This window comes from Haemorhous mexicanus, chromosome 1 (genome assembly GCF_027477595.1).
Source record: "Haemorhous mexicanus isolate bHaeMex1 chromosome 1, bHaeMex1.pri, whole genome shotgun sequence".
NCBI lineage: Eukaryota > Metazoa > Chordata > Aves > Passeriformes > Fringillidae > Haemorhous > Haemorhous mexicanus.
The window spans coordinates 66236637-66258625 of record NC_082341.1 but is presented as its reverse complement, the minus strand read 5'-3'; the positions used below and the strand labels follow the sequence as shown (position 1 = coordinate 66258625).

At 42.3% G+C, this 21989-nt stretch overlaps 1 protein-coding gene across 18 annotated transcripts in view; it reads left to right on the top strand.

Moving 5' to 3' along the window:
• Window positions 1–21989, top strand: part of ATXN1 (ataxin 1) — a 223486-nt gene that overhangs the window by 123424 nt on the left and 78073 nt on the right. For all 18 annotated transcript variants that reach the window (XM_059851982.1, XM_059852036.1, XM_059852028.1 and 15 more), the window contains one exon: window positions 7559–7682. The gene's annotated coding sequence lies outside the window, so the exon portion shown is untranslated. The remainder of the gene's footprint in view (window positions 1–7558; window positions 7683–21989) is intronic.

The following is a 21989-nucleotide window of genomic DNA, read 5'->3' as shown; positions in this document are numbered from 1 at the left end:
GTTTTAGCCCTCTGCTTGGTGCAGGATGAATGAAACGGCTGAGCTCCCCTGTTGCAGATTTACTACGTGCAGCCACCCTGGTAAATTGCAGGCTCAGCTGTGGAGTATTTCCTGTCACACACACACACACACACACGTGCACAAACACACACGTGCGCAGTCCCCCCCAGTAATGCTTTACTGTTAAATACTCGATTCATAGAAAGGAAATGCATAATTACAGTGCTGCCTTTTGCACCACATAAAGCAGCCCACATCAAAAGATGTTTGTCATTAATGTTTCAACAGGTAATCTCTGGAATTACTGCCAAGCCGTGTTCCTGTTACTTAGCGCTCGGTGTCGAAATCGTTGAAATCTTTGTTGTAAGCCAGCATAGTCATCTTAATCCTGCAAAAAAGTTAGTCAATAGTGGCTTTGTTTTCCAGCTCTGTATCACGTTGCATCAGCAGTGCAGAAAATGTGGCGGCACTGGAAGTGGGGAGAAGGTTGAGGGTGAGTTCTGGGCTTGTTCCTAAGGAAGCCAAGCTCACGTGGTGGCACTGTTTGTGCCTGTGCCCGTGTGTGTCCCCCCAGCCTGGCAGCTGGAGTAAGTCGGGTCCTGCTCAGCCCTGTGTGCTGCACAGGTAGAGGAGATGGGGAAGCTACTCCCTGAAAACTTTGTGTAAGTAGCAGATGAGTAGCTCTGGGCACCTGAGGCTGAACCCAGTGAGGCAAAGGCCATGGCCCAAACTCAGATCTTACTGCACCAGGTCATTGGTACTGTGGGCATCTCCTGGAATTACTGCTCTCACTGGAGATCAAGCCTCTTCTCTGGTTTTCTGGGTTGTAGCATTAACAATCTTCTTCAGGCGGTTTTGCCTCTGGCTACTTAAAATAACTGCCATTAAACAGAATCTCAGCCATTGCTTTTGCTGCTGCTACTGTTTGTAACTCACATCATTTGGATTCTCCTTTCAAACCATCTTTGCAGGAGAGCTGTGGCCATCGTATGAGAGGTGTCTGTACATGTTATGAAGGTCCTTGAGCTTGCTCTCATCTGTAGCAAGTTAATAGGGTGCTGCAGTTCTTCAAATATGCAGGAGGCTCATTGTCTCCACTCAGGGCTGAGCTGCATTTTTTGCATAATAGCTTCCATAAAAGAAAAAGAGAAATATTTATGTCATGTAACAGAAGCATCCAGAGTGGTTATTTTTATTGCTTATATCTGTTCAACATTACTGGCTCTCAGCCTGAAATATTATGGACCATTTGCATTCTTTTTTCAATCTTTTCTGCTCAGAAATGACTGTGTTACAAGCATGCAGGTAACAGAGTTGTTTTTACTTTAAACCTCTGAATGAGAATGAAGAAAGTTGGCATCCTAAGAGAAATGTAGATCTGTGTTGAAATTTCCCCCCCCCCGCACCCACCAGTATTCCTGCTTTGCTAGCCTTAAAAAAGTGGCAAATAGGGGCTGCTGATGTGAATAAGGTGATGGATTTTTATTAAGAAAGACATGATTGACATCTGATAGGAGGTATTTTTCTTCTTGTGGTTCTGCGCTGTTCCTGCTTAGACAAAACAACCTGAACAAGCTCCTCTTAGTTTTCCCCTGGTGGCATTGTGTGTTGCACCACAGCCCACCTCTTGGCTTGCTATTTTAATACCTTATGCCGCACTCTCTTTCTGGGGGAAAATCATGTGGAACTTGGAAACTGAGACCACTAGGGGAAGCACAGGGCTAAGCACAGTCTAACCTCATGCCTTTTTGTAAAAACTGGACATTAGTGATGTGTAAATAAGGAGTATGGTTGTGATTGCTATTATTTGTGTAAAAGTGATGTCTCTGAGGTCCTAGTTAGATTTGTGTTTGTATTGTTATTAGACATCATGTTAAGGGAGAGTGTGAATTTGAACTGTTCTGCATTTTTTCCCAAGTACAACTGTGGTGATGAACCTTCATCTGTTTTCCAATCACTTGTTCAAAGGTGTTGAGGTAGGGAATGGGTAACAAGAGCAGTGCAGACGGCTCTGGGGGCAAAGTTACTTCCATGGTTTCCAGATGAAGAGGTTTGGAAGGGCAGATGAGTCCAGTGAGTACGGTTAGAAGCTCTCAGTCTGTTTGCATAGGCTGATGCTAAAATGAGGGGTGGTTTACCTGAGCCTTAAGTCGTGAAAAATACCTGCTGTGTGTGAAGCAATGATGAATAATGGTCTTTAGATTAAATCTCAGGACACTGATTTCTAGATGACTCACAGCTAACCTTAGTTGTGCACAGTTAGTGGCCATCTTTGGTAGTGGCTCTTGCACTGGAGCTGCAGCCCTGCCCTTTCAGCCTCACGTGCTGCTCCCATCTTGGTGCTGTTCACAGGTAGATGATTCTGTCCTGCATTTTCCCTCTGAGTAAATACTCACGTTGGAGATGCTTTTCACACAGGAAAGATGTGCTGGGCTGGGATGTCCCATGTTCACAGAGCTGGGGAAGGTAATATAAAAGTTCTTCCCTCTGCTGCAAATTGTGGGGCAGGATGGATTGCTTCCTTGTCTGAGCCCCATGATCTTGCATCCTGTTTTTCTGGTTTAGGACCTGCAGGATATGCAAAGTGCTAACAACTTGATTTACTGTTCCCATGCACCCAGATACAGTTATTCACCCTGCACAAAGTGGGTGTAACACCTTCTGAAGGTGGGCATTTCACTGTGACTGCATGCAAAGCCATAGGAATTGTTTGTTTACATGACAAAGCCTTGGAGGATCAAGCTTCAGATGAGGAATGGATGCTAAACAGAAATCAGAGTGATGCCTGCCTGTTTTATGCAAACAAAACCTCTTCTGTCCTAAGGTGATATTGCTTCACCATAGCATTAATTTTAGGCATAATTGGGATTTAAGTAATTTTTACACTAGCAGAAGATCAGCAGCAGCCTTTATACACTAGACAAAATATCAGAAGATTTTCAGATGGGCAAAGTTTGGAATGGCTGGTTTAGAGAAGCTTTTATTAACTTGAAATTTAAAAGGTAGTAAATTCTTGGTTGGTTTGTGGTTTCTAGTTTTTTAATTTTTTTTTTTCAAACTTATTTCCATTAGAATCCTTTCTCATTGTGTAAAGTCAGCTAAACCTGTTGAAAATAATTTAGAAGTTCTTTCCTGACATGATAGATGATACACACATTAGGTAATTGAAATCATGCACGCTCCAGGAAGATAAAACCTCGCCTTTCCCATTTGCGGTGAGGCAGGATTGAACCTGTCTAAAACTATTTCATGTAGAGGGAGAATAAAGCAGGAAATGAATTACGGTTTTATTTGAGTTGAAGGATTAGTTGAGGGATAATAGCGAACAACGAAACAACTTGGGCACAAGGCTGCCGTCTCTTAAACAGTTTTATTAGCTTATGCTGATTTGTGAATTAGGGAAACCAAATTATGTCATGCAAGAGAGCAAGGGATGACAATTAAAAACCTGCAGGAAAGGACTAGTAAAATAGTAATCTCTCACTGCCTGATCTTCAAAGCAAAATGGGAGAGCATGACCTTTTCTTGGAATAAATACAGGATATTACACGTAGCCAACTTCTGGTTTTCAGGTTTTGCCAATTTGCAGTTCTCGCTTGTACTACAGTCCTTATTTGTTGATTGCCCTGGGGTCCAATTTTAGTCTCAAAATACTCCCGAGAAGTACTTCCATGTTCTTTGATTTGAGATCTGTTCATGTCTCAATTACACTTCTAATCTGTCAGCACAGTGTCCTTTTTAGCTCTCAAAGACAGGGCTATGCTGTGATATTTGAGTACCCGTAATGCTGTGGGACCATGAAAAAAACAGCTTCCTTGGTAATGCTTCCCATTTATAGCGGAGATGCGATCGGTAACCGTGTACGTGATAATGGTTTGTTATCATGTGGAAACTTCAGTCACAAAGTCTGGTTAAGACCTAATTGTACTGTGAACCAGCTTTCTCTGCTGGTCCCTCCAAGTTATGACTGTTTTCCATGTTCCATGAAGAGCATGTCATGAGAGCCCATCAGATCTGCATAGCAAAAAGATTGTCCCAATTAGGGACTGAGTGCTCTGCTCTTTGGGTGAGGGTTGTGCTTCAAGAAGCAGCATCTCTCCATGCATCCTGAATTTTGTGCTATGCTATCTTTAAATCTTAAGCATGAAAGTGCCTGGGAACATTTGCAAGCAGACATGCCTTGGCCCTCACAGAGTGAAGTGCCTATGGGTAAGGTCAAGTGAGCAAGCTGTAGCAAATTAAACTAGCTTGTGAATTTATAGTGCATAATCTGCTCCATAATAACTGGCTGTGTGCATGGTACAAAGGCACTCTGTGGTAAACACATGATCTCTTGCCCCTGTTTTTGCCTGAGGTGTAAGCTACCTTACTTCATGTCATCTTTCCTGTGAAATGCGAGTGTGGAGAGAAGGCATCTGCCCCAGAGTACCACCACTGCCCTGTGTTGCACAGGTGCTGCCTGTGGCCTGTTCCTGTGTCCCTGTGCTGGGGTCTGCAAGTCGTGTTCCAGGATGATAGCAAGGTCACTGCGTAGCTAGCAAGCAGCCTCGCTCCTGATTCAATGATCAAAGCCCTGGTTTGGGCAGTTGGAGCCTTGCTAACTTGAACATAATCAAAATCTTTTGGGTTCTCTAGTTGGTTAGAGTGACTCTGAGATACATTAGAAAGTATCTTTTCTTAGCTTGGCGTTCGAAGGAGGAGTCAGAGCTCTTCAGTTCTCTGTCTCAATGTTGTTTATTGTATCTTATCTAGAAAATTTTTTCTCCTGTCTAGCTGAGGTCTGCTCAGCAAGACAGTCAGAGGCACTCTTCCTGCCCCCGGGGCGGTGTTATCTTTATTTACTACAAACTACATATACAATATTTACAATTACTTTTCAATACCTAACATTTATGTCAGACAGTGAGATTCTACTCTAAACCAATCTAAAAGTGCCAACATCACAGCAGAAGATGGAGGTCAAGAAGAAGAAGGAGAAAGGCTGGACATGCCTGGATTCCTTCATCTTGCCCCCTGAATCCCCATTCTAAAAACCCCAAAAATCTATTTTTCACTCCATGATAAATTCACTATCATTCTACTTAAACTGTCGTGGCTTGCAGATCTTCATAGAAGGTTGGTAAATTGCTCTATGGGTCATAATCAAAACCACAAGCATCTTGGGCTCTGTGCCAGGGTCTCTGAGCTCTCTGGCAGGGGTCTTTGCAGTCCAGGACAGCCAGAGGGATGTCCTGAATTTGGACAAAAATCCTAATCCCACTTGTTGAAGTTAGTGGAAGGACTTAGTCACTGAGTGTGGTGGTCGTCAGCCCAGCGTTACACACAGCTGACTCTCCAGGGAGGCTCGCAGGAGTCTATCCAGGCAGGAGTTTGCAAGGAGTAAACTTCTCTGCTCTTACTAAAAACAATTGGAAGCCATCAATTTTTGTTGGAAAAGCTAAATATTTTCTCCTAGTCACTTGGTCTCCATTTGAAGGTCCCCCTGAATGCTAAATGACAAGGAATAAGGATTAAAAATTGCAATTCTGAGGGTTGCCAAATTATTGGGGGGGGAAAATCCCATAATTTGCAAATGCTGAAATCTTTCATTTTAACACTTAGAAGCAAAATGGTTTAAATATTTTGAGCTGAGATGTTTTTTAATTGTGACATTCTCATAATTTAAAGAAAAAATAAATGGCTTGAAAATAAATTGGTTTGGTTTTAAGCAAAGTTTTAAGTTGTTTTTTTCTAAATAGATCTCTGTTACTTTTCTCTCTTTGGCTTGCTTTCTAAAGTTAAAAATCTTGTGAGACCATGTCTGATGGTGGGTTTCTCTGTCAGATAAGCAGTGGAGTCCCACTGCAGTAGAAGAAAGAAGTTGTTGACCAAAGTCCTGGAAGTATAGCCAGGGCCTGAGTGTCTGAAGGCTCTTGAGGTAGCTGTGCCACTGTCACACAGGAGTTGTAGCTCCTAAGAAACTACTGTGTCTTAAACTGGGAAGATTTTTGTAACAGGTAATCTTGCATTGCTGCAGTCCATCAGGGAGAGGTCAAAGACATCTGTACCTTGAGAGTAGTGGTCACTGTCATCATCATTGCCAGGTGCCTGCCCAACCAGCTGGGTGCTGTTTACAGAGGCTGCTCCATGAGGGCTTAGCCTCAGCCAGTAAATCCAGGAGTAGTCTTACACCAAAACTGGATCAACTGGGCAGATACTGCTTTGGGCTTTGGAAGGTTTTGTTGTTGTTGCTTTGTATGTTCAACTAAATCAGTCATAGTTGTAAACTTCTCTTGAATAGCTACTTTTTCTAACATTGCATTGTCTTTCCTCTGCTCTTCACCCATGAACTGCACTTGTCCATCTGTCTGACTTGTTTCCTGCCTTCACGTAGTGTGAGATTCATCTGCATTCATGTGTAGCCATCTCATCTGAGCTCAGTGTCTAGACTCACTTTATGGAGAGAGCCAGACCTTTCTAGAGAGTGAATCATTCTGTCCTAAAACAGATGCTTGATAGGTCAAATGAATAAGTTTCTGGATTGCCTCGTTTCCTCCAACAAGCAAAGAGAGTTTGCGCTGTCTAAGGTGTAGAGTTTAGTCCTGCACTTGTTTTTGATTTGAGGACATGGATTCTACCATAAGGCTGGTAGGATGGGATCCATGTGCACAAACCCTGAAGTGACATGTGAAATGTTTGAGAAGCCTTACATTAAGGAGGTAGGAAATGTTGGTGGCACAAACTGAAACTAAGCATTTGGGAAGCACAGGGAGACCATGGGAACCTGGCTCAAGGAAAAAAGTTCAGTGTGGGGCCTGTAGAAATATACACTCAATTTTCAGTATTCTGTGAGGGGTTCACATAAAAATGAAACCCAGCAGTTTCCTCAGACCCCAGTAAAAAGGCTGAGGATAGTCTGATACCTTGTGTAGTAGATAAAAAAAAAAATTAAAAAAAAAAATTAAGAGTTGGTCCACAATTAACTTTTGTCCAAAAAAATCAATTAAAGACCCACACAATATTAAAAATCTCAAATATGAAAGATACTTCCTACCGAGGAACAGAAAGAACGTGTGTGTGTGTGTGTTTGTGTGTATTTTTGGATTCAGTACTCCTCTGTTATTTTATTGCAGATACCATGGAAATAGATAGGTGTTTGCATTTCCTTGGAGGAGTTCATTGAGAACAAAAATTTTCTTGTGTGGATCTCTCCGCACATTGTGGACTTTGTTTGCAGACACTTCTCTAAACAGCAACTCCAAGTAGTTTTTTCTTTCTCTTGTTACAACAACAGAAGTGTCTAAGAATTATTTTAATTATGTATCTGCTTCAGCAATTCTGAACTGGGTTTTAATTTTTTGTGATAATATGTACAGGGCAAATGACTCTTCCTATCCTAGATCAGTGTTTTCCATACACTCACTCTATTCTAGAATCTTCATCTTGGGAGCTCATTAAAAATGCATTTGCGTAAAGGAGGTGTAGGAGTCAATTGTTCATTTGTTACACAGCTCTGTGGATTTTATTCTTTTTGTTCCTTGCTTTCCTTTCTTACTTGGTTTTGTTTTTTGTTTTACAGCTCTACCTTACTTTATTTGAAAGAGGAAAGCCAGTGAGGACCTGTGAACAATCCAGCAGCTTCTGAAAAACCTTCATGCTAAAGGATAATCCAGAATTCCCCGAAGAAGAACAAAGTGAATGTTGTGAGTTCCTAGCAGTGATAACAAATACTTCCAATTGTGCCTTTTGGGAGGTAATATCTGCCCTGTAGTGTTTGGTCTCTTCCCTGTGATGCACTGAGCACCAAAGACTTGAATTCCTCTCCCCCTTAATTTTTTTTTCTTTTAATAGGTTTAAGGGAAGATTGGTATTATCTAAGGAAAGATGGTGGATTTCTTTTCCTTGAACTGCTACAGTTATTTGTCATACTGCTATTGCTTTTTAGTTAAATATGTGAGCCTGCATTGGAAGGCCACATGACTGTGTAGCCTAACAAGAATGAAAAATACAATGGATAACAGTCCATGAATCTACAGGACAGATTCAGGAGTTTTATGCATGCTCGCACAATGGTTGAAGTTATTTGACCACTTTCAAATTAGAAGAATGCAAATGTAGTTATTTCTGTTGTTATTTCTGCCATTCCAAACTCCTGATGGTCAGTTTTGTATATTAATTTGAGTATTTCCTGCACAAATGCTCCTCTCAGAGGTTTGTGTTTATGGGAACTGGAGTAGCACACCTTTCCAAGAGAAACACAGTCAATCAACTGAGACCTTGATTCAGCTGTGGTATTAATCAAAAAAACGTTCCCATGAGGGATGGCTAAAGAGAAAGCATGAATATTTTTATGTTCATTGTTTTTTTTCTTGAAGCCCACTGCTTTTCTGGGTTGAAATGGGCAAACATGCAGATCAAATGTAAACATTCTCACAAAAAGAGGAAAACAAGAGTTCTCTGCCTGCCAGGCTTTAGAATAATCCTTTTTTTTTTTTTTCTTACAAAAGAACCATGGGGATTTCCAAGATAGGCAAGTTAGTATTTAATTCTTATGCCCAGAGTATGCAGTGGTCCTTCAAGATATTAGCAGTGATAAAACAAGCTGAAGATTCTTCCAGTTGGAGCAAACTAGTTGGTGCACTTTCCATTAATGTAGTAAATATAAATATATTTTCTAGCATGCCTTCTAGCTCCTTCAGAATTGGATGCCCTCCTTTGCTCTGTTTTTCTCTTTTGGTTCAGGCTTTGGGAAGCAGATTGAGAGAGAGTCTAAGTGGTGCTGCTTTCCCAAAAACCCCTTGCAAAATAAATATTAGAGAAGACACTGAAGTTTTTTGTCATCTCTTGCCATTCCCACCTGCTTTGATCTACAGTGAAATAGTTAACAAAGCCAACATTTGGAGTTGTTACTTACTAGTTACCACTAAGCTGCCAAGTTAGTAGCTCATTAAGATGACTAAGGGGCTCTGAGATGTAGAGCTTCTCACTGTCCATGTACCTGTGGTGTGGCCATATCAGCTTATTCCCACCCTTTGAAAGGCTTCTTTATAACCACAAGAACTTTGCATGCTGGCATCCTAGAACAGGAGAGGACAGCAATAATATTAATGATAATGATAATAATAATAGCAGAAGTAGTAGTAGTAGTAGTAGTAGTAGTAGTAGTAGTAGTAGTAGTAGTAGTAGTAGTAGTAGTGATAAACAGCCATCCTAGCATGCAGAGCTGTTGGGATAACAGGAGATGTTTGTTTAAGATGTTGCAATCACCTCCACTGATTGCAACAGCAGCACCACCTCACATGAAGGAGAGCATCCGCTGGGTCCTATAAGGAATGTGGTGTGCCAGATCAGCCAGGTAAACTGAAGAGGCAATCATCAGCCATTGCAGGGGATGGAATATCTGTTGAAGATGCTGTCAGTGTGATCATTACATTCTGCCCCATCCTAAACAGTTTAAAATCAGCCCTCTTAAAGCACAGTGTGATGTTCTGCTATTGTGGTGCCAAAACCCTGATTATACTCAGGAAGCCTGGGTTAGTGCAGAAAAAGCAGTACTCTTCTCACCAGGTATGGATGGGAAAAAGTGTTCTTGAGAATTGCTCTTACCCTGGCATCCAGGACTGGTTCCTTTTGAGGAATCATTTGTAGGTGATGGAGAGATTTCTGACAGTTCCTTGACAGTGTATTTTGTCACCTGGCTTCTGCTTGGAGGACACTGCTGCAAGAAAGAGACAGTCAGCTAGGTTCCTCCTCTCCTTTCCTTTAACCTCTTTGGGAGACAAGAATACCAGAGGTGAGGAGGTACAGCATTTCTCCTGAAAGGAAGTACTGGCATACAGTGTATTTACTGAAAAATATTGCTCTCTCTTTCCTGTTTGCAGGGTGTCGTCATGTTAAGATGTGAGGAAAATGATCAAACCTTTCCCACTGCAAGTGGTAGCTGTTTTCTTCCCTTCTGCTGCCTCCTTCTGCCACCCAGGCAAATTTCAGAGGAAGGGGGGTGTGAGGAGGGAGGGGTGCAGTAAATTGAGACCAGTGTTTTGTATCCACCTAGAAACTGCCTGTTTACTAAACAGTACAAATTTCTCGCTTCCTTTTTCCTGCTCTCTTCATTTGGATGAAATGCATTTCTGGAACAGCAGTGCTTGTACAAATCAAGTCCATATTCCACTTCTGGGGAGAGAGAAAGGGATGTCAGGAGGGTTCATTAAGGAGGAACGTTTATTTTAGTAAGGGTAAAAATGAAGCAAGACAAGGCTACTTTGCTCTTGCCGGAGGCTACCTTGTGTATTCCAGCATACGGTTTTGTCATTTTCTGGTAGGATGTAGGTATCCTGAGGTTTTTTTTTTTCCATCCGGAAAACATATGCCACAGCTTTTTTGGAGTGCTAGCCACACAAACACATTCTAACAGGAGCAATGAATAAACTCTTCATGTTCCTCACTCGCAGGCATTTCTTCACATAATTTTTTTTTTCTGGGCTTATGCGAAAACCTCTGGCACGGTTTGTGGGAAATGGAAAATAAATCTCTAAATCCAGTATGTGTCAATAACAGAAACGTGTTCAGTTGATCTCATATCTATAACTGTTATTTTGGGCAAACTGCAGATGGTAGGATAGTAAACATCCCACTTCTAGCCCAGACAGGCTTTCTATGCCCTGCCTTCAGTGGGGAACCTGCTGCTGTAAGGGCTGACTCTGAAGAGGGTCCCGAGGGGCCGTGGTTGCACATGGCTTAGCCCCAGTTCCATCCCATTTTTGAGCTGCTGCCACCTTCTTTTTCTGTTCCTTGGCCCTCCTTGCTTCCTTTACCCTGGGTCCTATCTCCCATGCACTCCCCTCCTGGCTGCTGGCTGTTTTTCCTGGCACGTGGAGCTGCGACGGGTCTGGGAGCGACAGCTCCTGGAGCTGATGTCAGTGCTGCTTCCTGAGCTGCCTGGCCAGGCTGGCTGCAGCCCAGGCACACCCTCTCCCCAGAGCATCACCTTCTCTGCCTGCCCATCCTGCTACTGCAGCAGCCCCTTGGGGAGGAGGAGGCTTGTGCAAGTGATGGAAATGGAAGGTTAGCCAGCCTTTCATAGCGCTTTTCTGTGAGTGGCCATCTCCCACGCCTAGAGCCTCAAGGCCGTGTTTGTGGTGTGGTTGGAAGTGATGCCTGGTTTCTGTTCTGAGCTGTGCACACCTTGGAAAAGCTACGGGAAGCTTTGACACATGCAGACTTAATGATTCTGGATGTCTCTGCTTTTGTGTCGCTTTGGTATCTGGATGCTAAATCACCCCATGGTTTTCTATGGAAATTACCAGGCTGCTGAGAAAAGAGCAGAGCTGCATGTGTCCGTTCTTCCAAACAACAGCCCAGTACATGCCACTTGGTATTTATAGTGAGAGAGAAAAAGGAAAGAATTGCTTTAATTTGAGAAATGTCTCTCAGAAACAGCAGTAATTTATTCCTAGGCATTATTCTTCATTAAGAGCTACAGACAGCTGCAGCTTCCCTTTAAATAGAAATTGCTCTCTGCAGGCATGCTATACATAGGGCTTCAGGTTTCTGCCATTCCTCTGCCAAAAAATCAGAAGTATTTCTCACCAAATAAATGTTTATTCAGAAAGTCATATTTCCTGGCTTTTATTTCACGTCACAGGCTTCTGGCAGCCAGGCGAGAACAGCTCAAGGCTGTCGTTTGGGAGAGGAAGCTGAAACAGTTCGAGTCTCTTGTGGGGCTTCAAAAAAAAGTCTCTGACCATAACTCTAGGCCTTCAGTTTGGCAGTTTACTTTAGCTGTTGTACATTGGATTAAAATGGATGCTGCAGAAATCCGGCAGGGCAAGTGTGCCTGTGGAGATGCAAAGTGAATGATGGTGGTGGGAGTTTCTGTGCATCAGGTCAGCTCATCCCCTCCCTCGGCCTTGAAGCCATAGCCATCCTCAGACTGCATGGGTGGCAGATTGGCTTTGGCAGCTGGCAGCAGCTGAGCTGTTTGGTTGTTGGGGGAATCCCCCATATGATCACTGTATGGACACCCAGGGACAGCAGGCGAGAGCTGGGCCACACCTGCTTGCACCTGCTACCCAGCAGAGAGGTGGCCAGGGTGGCTTCAAGTCCTGCAGAAGGATGTGCAGTGATGAAGCTGTAAGCCACCAGTGCTCCAGAGGACCAAATACCTTTTTTATTCACATCTGTGCAGCTTCCTTGGATTTACCTTTCTCTTCACATTCCTGCTGGCTGGCTCTTCAACTCATGATTTCCTAAGCTGCCTTTTCCTCACTGTCTTTTCCAGCCTGACCTACTGAGTTTCCTTTTTTGTCTCCAGAGCTTATCTGCTGGACCCATACTTTCCATTCAGTAGCTAGCCCCTACCACTCCAGTAGATGACTTTGCTGTTGTAGCAGCCCCAGCTGGTTGTCTTTTGTCTTCTATGGCTATGGTGTTCCTGTCAATACATGATGTTTTCTTTCTCCATATCTCCTCTCAGTTCTCCCTGCAATCCTAAGTTTATGGCTTATAGCATGCAATCCATGTATTAAAATAATTTTTAGTTAGGTCATTCATTACTCGTTGCTTTCTTCTTTTCCAGTATAGGTTCCAGAGAAGTGAGAAGCTGTAATTTCTCCAGAGCTAAAATCCAAGTCTTTGATAGGCAGGCATGATGCCTGAGGCCACTACATGTTGCTACTGGTTGTCAGCTTTGTAAAACTTACCCTGCAGAGCAAAGAAATCTGGGCACAAAGATTGTTCTCTTCTCTACCATGGCAAGCTGTAGTTTCCCAGTCTGTTCTGCTTTCCCTTCATTGTCTTCCAAGCAAATGGCTGTAAGATTATGACTCCCATGTTTGGACTGAGAACAGCTTTTGCCTGAGCAAACAGATTTCTCTTTGGCAGTCACTTTAACTGCTGCCCCAGCTTTTTGCTGTCAGCTTTGTTTCATGATTTGGCATTAGAGAAGTCCAGGCAGTCCTAGCGCACAGTGCATTGGAGTGAGTAAATGCAGCAAGGCAGGCAGGTGAATTATGCCTTTGTTAGTGATCACAATACCAGTGTGGTCCACAAGACCACAAAAAGCATCTCCTGTAGTTCAGCACTGTAGCTTTTGGTTTCTTATCTTTAACTTGGTGGTGCCAGCTGGAGAAATTTCTGATCCTTGTTGGCAACTCTGCTTGGTCCAAGAGACTTCCAGTGAAACCAAGAAAAAGCATTGGGGGAACCAAGCCCAGCCTTCACAGGGTTATAGCATGGCATGAAAGCTGCCCTACTATTTGCAGGTTGTTTCTGGGGTGAATCTGATCAAAACACAGATGTCTCATGCCTGTGAGAATTTCTTTCCACTTTTCTTACGCTTCTTGTGTTTCACTGTGGCTTTCTCGTGCTGCTGTGATAGTTAGCATCGCTCGTGAGCTGGTTTGCTGCGCCCATGATGACCCTCACAGTATCTCATAACCTGCCAATGCTTCTCTTAAAGCTGATAATGTTTGTGGCAGCAGCAGCAGCAAGAAGAGAATATAAATTAAGCTCTCCTAGAGAGAAGGTTTTTTCCCATTTTCTCTTTGGAGCGTGCATTCAAAAGGAAAGGCTGCTGATAGTGGTAGGTTAGTTAAAAGGAATCATGATCCCTTTCTAGCAGAATATTATTCTGAACAACTTGTTCATTCATATTTATTTCAGGTTTGTTTGCAGCCTGCTAGGCATGTTGACCATGGATGCATATTTTGGGAAGGAGTATCAGATACTTTTATTCAAACAGGGTGTATTGATGTTATCAGGTTTCCTTCTCAGTGAGTTTTATGTTTCTTGTTGTTAATCAGCTTAGCTGCTTCCAGCTACAGACACTGATGAATGTTTCAGAGGCACCTGATGGCACAAAGGTCAAGAGGAAGAAGATAAGCAAGTTGACAGGATTGCCTTTAGCTTCTTTTCCTGTTGAGGTGTCAGAACTAGAGACAGACTAAGCAAACCGGAGGTGCTGTTTTTTATTTATTTCTAATGAGTTTTCTTGGCAGCTCTTTAAATAAAAGAAAAACCCTCCCTACAATGGCAAATAAAGTTTTTTGCAGTAGTGCAACTTATTACCAAGTTATTGCACTAGTAGTAGAAGAAATCTGTTTGGGGAGTGAGGGCTGCATGAGATGAGGGGAGGAACATTATTTGTGGTTTTCTGTGCCAGGCAACCTTCAGTCAGAATTGGGATGGTGATTTATAAATTTCCTTTGTCTCACTTCCAACATTTGGACTGCAATGAATGCTGCTAAAACGTTTGAAAAGCTGTGTCAGTTGAAAGAAGCTGAGAAAAATGCAGGTCAGCTTCCTGGACAGGGGTACGTTTGTAAACAGAGCTGTGGAGATCCTTGCAACAGAAGTGTCCTTAATGGAGGCAGTGGGCAAATTGTGCTTTAAGCCTTCAGCTCCCAGGAGTTTGTGTCTCTGGCAGATAAAACTTGTCTTCTCAGCAGCTTGATTTATCATTTCTGTGTAAATAGCTGACAAAAAGAAACTTCAGGTAACATGAACCTCTGGTGAAGTAAAAGGGAGTTTGACACTCAGGGTGGAGCAACAGGAAGAGCACTAGAGGAGCTGACACTTTTCATATTCACAGTTAAAACGTTTTGGGCCCATTTTACGTTGTTTGAAAGGAGTTTTGGAGTGGTGTTTTTTGGGGTTTGGTTTTTTTTTTTTTCTAGTAAAGCTGTGCTCTGCAATTTACTTTGTTAAAGAGTCAGATTTTTATGGGAAAAGAGACAAAATGATGTTTCTTAGCCACTCAGTCATGTACTGCTGCCTTTTGAAGTAGGAAGGTCCTCGTAACATATTTCTGAGTTAAGACATGTCCATTAATTCCACAGTGCAAATCACCAGGGTCCTTTCTACTTTTACCAGAACCATTAAAACATCTGTATAACTATCTTAATTCAACCTGAGGGATAGCCTGCAGAGCCATCAAGGAGATATAAGTACAAGCACTTCCTTCTTGTTACCATTGACCAGTCAAACCAGTTCAGCTGAAGGGATTTGGCTTAGTAAGCAGTCCTGCTGCTCCTCATGGCATCCGTAGAAAGAGCTGTAGAGCTTTATATGTCTTCATTATAGGGTAAAGTCTCTTCTTAAATTAAATGAAACTGTCAGGCTTCATTAGCTCTGGGTTTTCTTGTTGTTATTATTCTAATGTAATTATCACTTTTCTTCAGTCAGCCTTCTGCTTGCCTACTTCCAAATAAACTCTTTCCATCTGGAGAGTATTTTGAGATGGGGAAGGTACAGTGAAGTAGTGAAACTATTCTCAGCATTGTGTTCTTCCTCTCCTTTTCAACTACCTAGAATGCTATACAAGGAAATAGAAATAAACAAATACACAGCAACCATAAGAGGATCCTCTTCCTTCAAAAAAGATCATGCAAAGGAAGGCTGCTGAGTATCTAAGTACACGCAATGGGAGAAAGCATCGTATGTTGATATATAAAATCTCTGCAGTTCTTTGCTTCAAAAAAGCAGCATTAAGAACTGAGGAATCACCCCACTCTGCTCTCACATGACAAGACACGTTGCTTCAGCAGTAAGTAGTTCTTGGGCATAATGAAATACCTGCTGACTGCAGGGAGTAAGAAAGGCTCAGTCACGATGGGTACATCTATTTGTGCATCCAAGCCCTGTGCAGAGATTCCCAAGCTGACAAGGTGCTTTGCTCTGGCTAATTAGCCCTGCTTCTCTCCTTACATATTCTCTGGTTTTGCTAATTAGACTGAACAGGGTGCTGCTGGTGACAGTCCAACAAGTGTGTCTGTACAGCCTGGCCCTGCAGGGTACCCTCCGAGTGCCTGAGCCCGCTTGGCACAAACCCCTGAGTCTGTGCTAGCGGCTGTGCAGCCAGCACAGGTACTGCCTGCAGTTTTTCTGTACAAGCTGTCAAGCATCACTCAGCCTTGGATGGCTTGCTGGGACTGCAGTGAAGGTACCAAGTGGTAGGGATGATCTTGAGCAGCTCATAGCCTGTAGCCTCGTTGCTCTCAGAAAAATCACATCCTGCTGGGTGTCTTTGGTCCCGTTCTGTTGCATGTGAATGACTTTCCTGGTTCTGGAGGTGGTGCTCTGGAGCCTGAGGGAGTTGGGGGCATTGTGTGAGGGGACAGAAGTACCAAGGCAAACAACCAGAAATGGTGAAACTGAGGAATAAAAGTGTAAAAAACTTAGGATTTTCATCCTGTTTGTACGTGTAGGACTGACAGGAAAATGGGCTGGCGTGTTGAATTAGATCATGAAACCTTGCTAATTTGCTGTTCTTTTCCCACTTCACCTCTCCCTTCTTCCTTCCCAGGTGGGGTTCTTGCAGAATGAAATGAGTGCAGGGATGGGTGAATTTCATAATTTAGTATTTTAACATTCAATTCCAGCTAAGTTTTCTATCAAATATTTTTTCAAAGACATTGAGTAAGCTTACAGAAGACAGGTTTTAGAGGAAACAATCAAAGAAGACCTTGACAATCCCAAAATGACTAGAAATAAAACTGTTTTCACTCATTATAGTAGAAGTGGCTTTTTACTCCCTGACTGTTCTTCCTCTGACTGGCACTTTCCTGGGAGATGCGGTTGAGAACAAATGCGAATGTATACACACATACATGTATGCCTATCTATATATACACTGATCTGAGTGAGCCTGGGAATGGAAATGCAAGTGCAAAAACATATGCTGGGTTTGGCAAGTTGGTCCTTTTAGTTGCACAGTTTCCTGATTTACTTCGTTTAAAAGGTGCGTTAATGTTCTGTGTGTGATGTTCTGAAGCGTGATCAGAACTTGGATCTCGTCAAAAGATGGATGTTCACGTTTCATTCCATCTTGTGAAACAGTAGTCCTCAAAATACCACGTCAAGCCACGAATAAATAGCTGTGCTGCATTATTTTGGGGAGTTGCAGTTTCTAAGACAGGCAGTATGATCTCAATCATTAAGTGAGTAGAAAGTGTTTTGAAAAACTAGAAAGAGCTTTGTTGACTGAAATGGCTGGGTCAGAGCTGAAAAGGAAGAGTTTGCTGCTTTAAAACATAGCAGACATTTTAGACATTCTTATCAGGATGCTTCAGTAACACAGTTGTGTGAAAGACTGATAAGGGAATGTGCAGTAGCAGCCCTCATCATTTAAAGTGCCCAAACTTGGCACATTCTGTGGCAATGTAAAATAGCAATAAATATAAATCTCGTGTTCTGGAATTCCCGGGTCTCCTTATTAGCAGATCAGTGTGTAAACACTGGCTCAGTGTCTAGTACTAGAGGGATGTGTTTTGTTCCTGCAAACGGATGTGTGCTGGCTCTGCACCCCCTGGCGCATGTATAAGACAGAGTAGATTCAGAATGAGCTGTACTCCACATTTTCTAGAGGAAGTCTGTTTTGTATAAACCACACATGAAATCAGTGTGTACATAATTTTTCACTGCAGTGCAGGTGTTTCATCAGTTTTAAATCATGACTTAGTTACTGGTTTCAGTCGAGCTGCCTAGTAAGAGCTTGGCAGAAGTATCGTGACAACTCAATTGGAATTCCAGATTTAATGCTGCTCCTTGGTCAGGTTGGGACTGGCAGTTTTCATTTTGCTCCCAGATCTGCACCAATTAAATACACAAAAATGGTTTGAAGGTGCAGGAAGAGCTTTGTTCACTGAAATGACTGCACTGAAATTGAAAGTGGGAAGCAGCAGGAGAAAGAGCACTGCACTACCAGTGGCAGGGGACGAATGCCAGTGTTTGCACCCCATGGCCTCCACTGTGAAGACCTGAAGTAGCTGTTTTTTCTCTTACAAGCTTGAGCCCTGAGCCTTGTTAACTTCTGCATGCTTTTAAAGCTGTCTGGCATGTCAGGGCTGGAGCCTTGAAGCAGTAGGGAATGGTGTTTATCCTTGGTCAAAGAGGGAAACCACCATGCCAACAAAATCCCGCTTGTCTGATGAGACCAGTGCTAAAGGTAACATGTAAAGTACTAGTGATTGCTTCTTTGGGAAAGCAATTGGAAGTAGGATAAATGGTCCTTAATTTAATTATGATTGGCATTTTAAGGCTTATGACAATGTACTTAAGCTCAATGAAGGCATTTCTATTTACATGTTCCTTCAGGACTTCAAAATGTTGTGAAGAGCACAACAAACTTTGATTGTGGTTGTGCAAAGTTGGCATTAGCAGTGTAGCTGAAACTGAAATTACACTCAGATGTGTTCAGTCCCCTGTGCCTGTATTGTGCTGGAAAACCCAAGTGATTTGGTTTAGAAAAGATTTGTCATACTAAAGTGTCTCTTCTTGGTTCTATGGGGGTTTTTTTGTACTTTCCATTTCTGTTTTGGCGAGGATGGTGTGGGGTATGAGGAGTTGCAGATTGATGACTGTCTGTAAACCATCTTACTGGAACAGAGACTGTAGGAGGCTTTCTCATGGCTCTTAGTCAGACCACTGCCTTATCTAAACAGTGTGTGACCCTCTAAGATGCTACATGTGGCTCTAACCCAGCCTACCTGCTTGATCAGAGTGGATATGGACATGTTTGTAGCAGAGAGAGAAGAGCATTCATTTGGGGAACTGTTCCCATGTGTTCTTAAGTCTTTCCTTTCTGACAGCGTCCTTTCACTTGATTTATTTTACTCCAGTTCAAAGGTGGTCCAGGAAGTAGAATTTGATACCTCGATAGAGGAGGTTACCAAATGAGGGCAAGGCTGTGTCCTGACATCACAACATGGTATTTCTTTTGACACTGCATTAATATGCAATAACTTGTAGTGGTAGCAATGCAGCAGCTCAAAACAAACACTGCAAAACCTTTCATCTCAGACAGTGGTTGTCACTAGAAATGCAATTGCCTATGAGGACCATCAGTCTTAAGACTAATCATAGCAGCAGTGTGGGACAGTTTATGGAATACAGTTTGAGACGTTTCCTGCCCACAGATGTCAGGCTGACAGCAGGTAGGAGACTGATGGCAGAGATCAAGACTTGCTGGGCATTACTTGACTCCAATTTTATGGTGGAATAGGGAAGAAATTGTATCCTTGATCTTTACCTGAAAACAGTAAGAAAGGAAGAGATACAGAGAAAGATATGCAATTAGAGAAATAAACCAACTATTCATGCTGCACTTTCATATCACTTCTTGCAATAAAAAGTTCATTCAATAATTCATGTCTTCTTATTTTCTAATTGTTTTTAGATTCATCTTACAATGATAGGAACATTCTTCCCTTTGTAAGAATTAATTCTGATATGAAGAGTTTGAAACCTAAGGGATAAAATAAGAGACTTTTAAAAATAAATAAGGAATAATTTAAATTATTCTTGAGCAACTGCCAGTTACTTAATTCTTTTACATGCAAAGAGAACAAAGGAAAATGGTAGAAATTCAGCTTTGGTAAAGTTTAGTTTAATAGTGCTATGCATGGCTGGATTTGAAGAGCATAGTTTTTTAAGAGTGGGGGCTCCAGGAGTTTGAGAAGACACCTGATCAGAAAGCTGGATTTTCATATCCTGTCTTCTCTCTTGTTCAGTCTTCTTTGAGATACTCCTTTGGTTCTTAATTTAAGCACACAATTTGGTCTTATGTTACCTTTTCATTAAATGCATTTACAATTTAAGTGCACTGAAGCTGTTAAAGTCCGGTCTTGCCGTTTGGACAGAGAATAGCATTTCATGGTTTTTATCATATCTTATTTTTTTTTCCTCTGTCCTGTCCAGCAAATGGAATAGCTGGTGTTTAGATACTAATATATTAACTCCAGCAGACCTTTCCTCCTGTGCAGCCTGTGGTTTGGAGTGATTCCACTGGTAAGGCGCTGACTTGCAGTCAGGAGACACAGTGGCAGAACCAGAACGATTAGTTATCTGATGGGTGACTTGAGGCGTGTCATGACCAGTCAGTGCTGCAGCCATAAAATGCAGATAATTATACTGATATCACTCCTTGGTAAAGCATTATTAAATGTTTTCATGAGTATTTCTGCTCAAGAGCCTGGGTGTTTTTAGTTTGGATTCCAAGGACATGAGGGGTGTGTGGTTGTGATGATGCCCACCCCCATTTCTCCCCTCCTCATAACACTGTCTTGGCTAATTCCCACCAAATCCCACAGAAGCAAAAGTCTCAAAGACAATTTAATTCCTACAATTATTTTTGTTGTTGTAGCTAAATTCAACAGGCAGGGGCAGTGAGAGGCATGAACTACTGTTGACACTGAGAGGAAAGAGACAGCCAAGCTCTGCCTTTGGTAGCTCTCCTTGATGGTGGCCAGCAGTGAGTCCCACCTCTGCCTCCAGAGGACTGTGTGTCCCTTGCCCAGGTGCCAGGCCAGCTTGGCAGGATGGGGAGCAAGGCTGGGCTGTTGAAGGGCACCGGAGCAAAGATGGTGCAGAGATGGATACATTCAGAGGGAAGGCAGAGCACAAATCCTACTCTCTGTTCTTTGGGATGTGTTGTTAGAAGGGCTCTGGCTGAATTTGCCATTCAAAATCCTGGAGATGTTTTTGTTTCTGGCTGCTTGAAACATGACTTTCTCGTGTTCCTGGGATGTTTTCACTCTTCTGTACAATGTGGGGTTCCTCTGCCACAAGGAGCTCTGAATCTTTCTGGATTCTTTCGGAACCTTTGGCAAAGCTCTTGTGCTCTGTCCCCTTCATGCTGCTCACATTTAGCTTCTGTAGTGAATGCAAATTTAGAGCTGCCCTCTTTCCTTTAATCTGCAGCTTCTTCCCATGTATACCAAGTGCAAGAGCCTTCCTGTTCTCATTAAAAAATTCGCTCTTTGTCATCAATATACACATTTAATGTCTGGCAGACCCTATTTTCAGTAACTGCTGACTTTCTCCATTGCACAGTTCTTTTTGTGCGTCTAGAGCACTGGCCTTTTTCTGCACAAGCCCTCTCACTTACTTGGCACTGCACTCTGGTTTTGTATTGTTCTGTACATTGGAGGCAGCTACATGGCAGTAGTAAATTCACAGGGATGCAAATTTATTCTCTTGTTTAGTAACTCTGTGGGGCACATGTTTATCTTGTACGCTTGAGTGCTGTTTTTAAATAATACTGTATATACAATAGATAGATTTAAAGTTGACTAACCAAGAAAACATCCTCAAGGCTGAAAGAATAAGTGTCAAAGATATGCAAGAGTTGCAGGCTGGTTGTTAGCTCTGCTTTGTGTCTGGCAGGCTGACGTACATGGCTGTAGCAGTTAGATGTCTCACGCACCCAGATAAAGCCAGGGGAGTTTAAAGCAATCAGATTAATCTTGTGTCCTGGAAGAACAAGTTTATCCTTTGCAAGAGAGATTTCCAGATTGTTGGTGGGGGTTTTTTGGGGTTTTGGTTTTTTTGTTGTTTGTTTGTTTGTTTTTAAATAAGGAATGTTTGCAGAAGCATCCTTTCACTGGGAAGAGGGGACATGTAAGCAAGTAGCCACCTGACCACAGGCTCTATGGCTTCTACAAAGGCAATTATAGGAAGACCAAGACTCTTAAGCTACCTTCATTCAGATCAGTTGTTTTCAACAATGTTAGTTTAGGCAGGTTAAGAGTTCATTTGCTTTGAAATGGAGAAGCTGTGACCAGGAAGGAACATGATCGGAAAAGCATCAGTCATGGAAAAAAATAACTGTAGCCTAAAGTCAGCTTTCAAGTCTCCAAGTCTTTTTATTGACTTGATGGACTGATCTTGACTTTCTTTACTGAAAGCATAAAGTTATGCTTTCAGTAAAGAAAGTCAAGATCAGACGTGTCTCTGAAATAATTTTCAGGGGTTATTTAAATGTAACATACTTATTTGCCTTTTTAATAAGAATCTCTTGAGTTGAACTTACTATTACTGCTGTGGCTTTAGTAGTCAAAGCCCATTTTAGCTGGGCATTTGAGTACATATATGTAGCAAAAGGATGCTCCAAACAAAAGAAATCATAATGTGCATGTGTATGTTTGCGTGAAGAATGGAGGTTTCAGACAATGTGCGCCTTGGCTTCCAAATCCACCGATCTTTGCAGCCATTTTGGATGATAGTGGATAGTA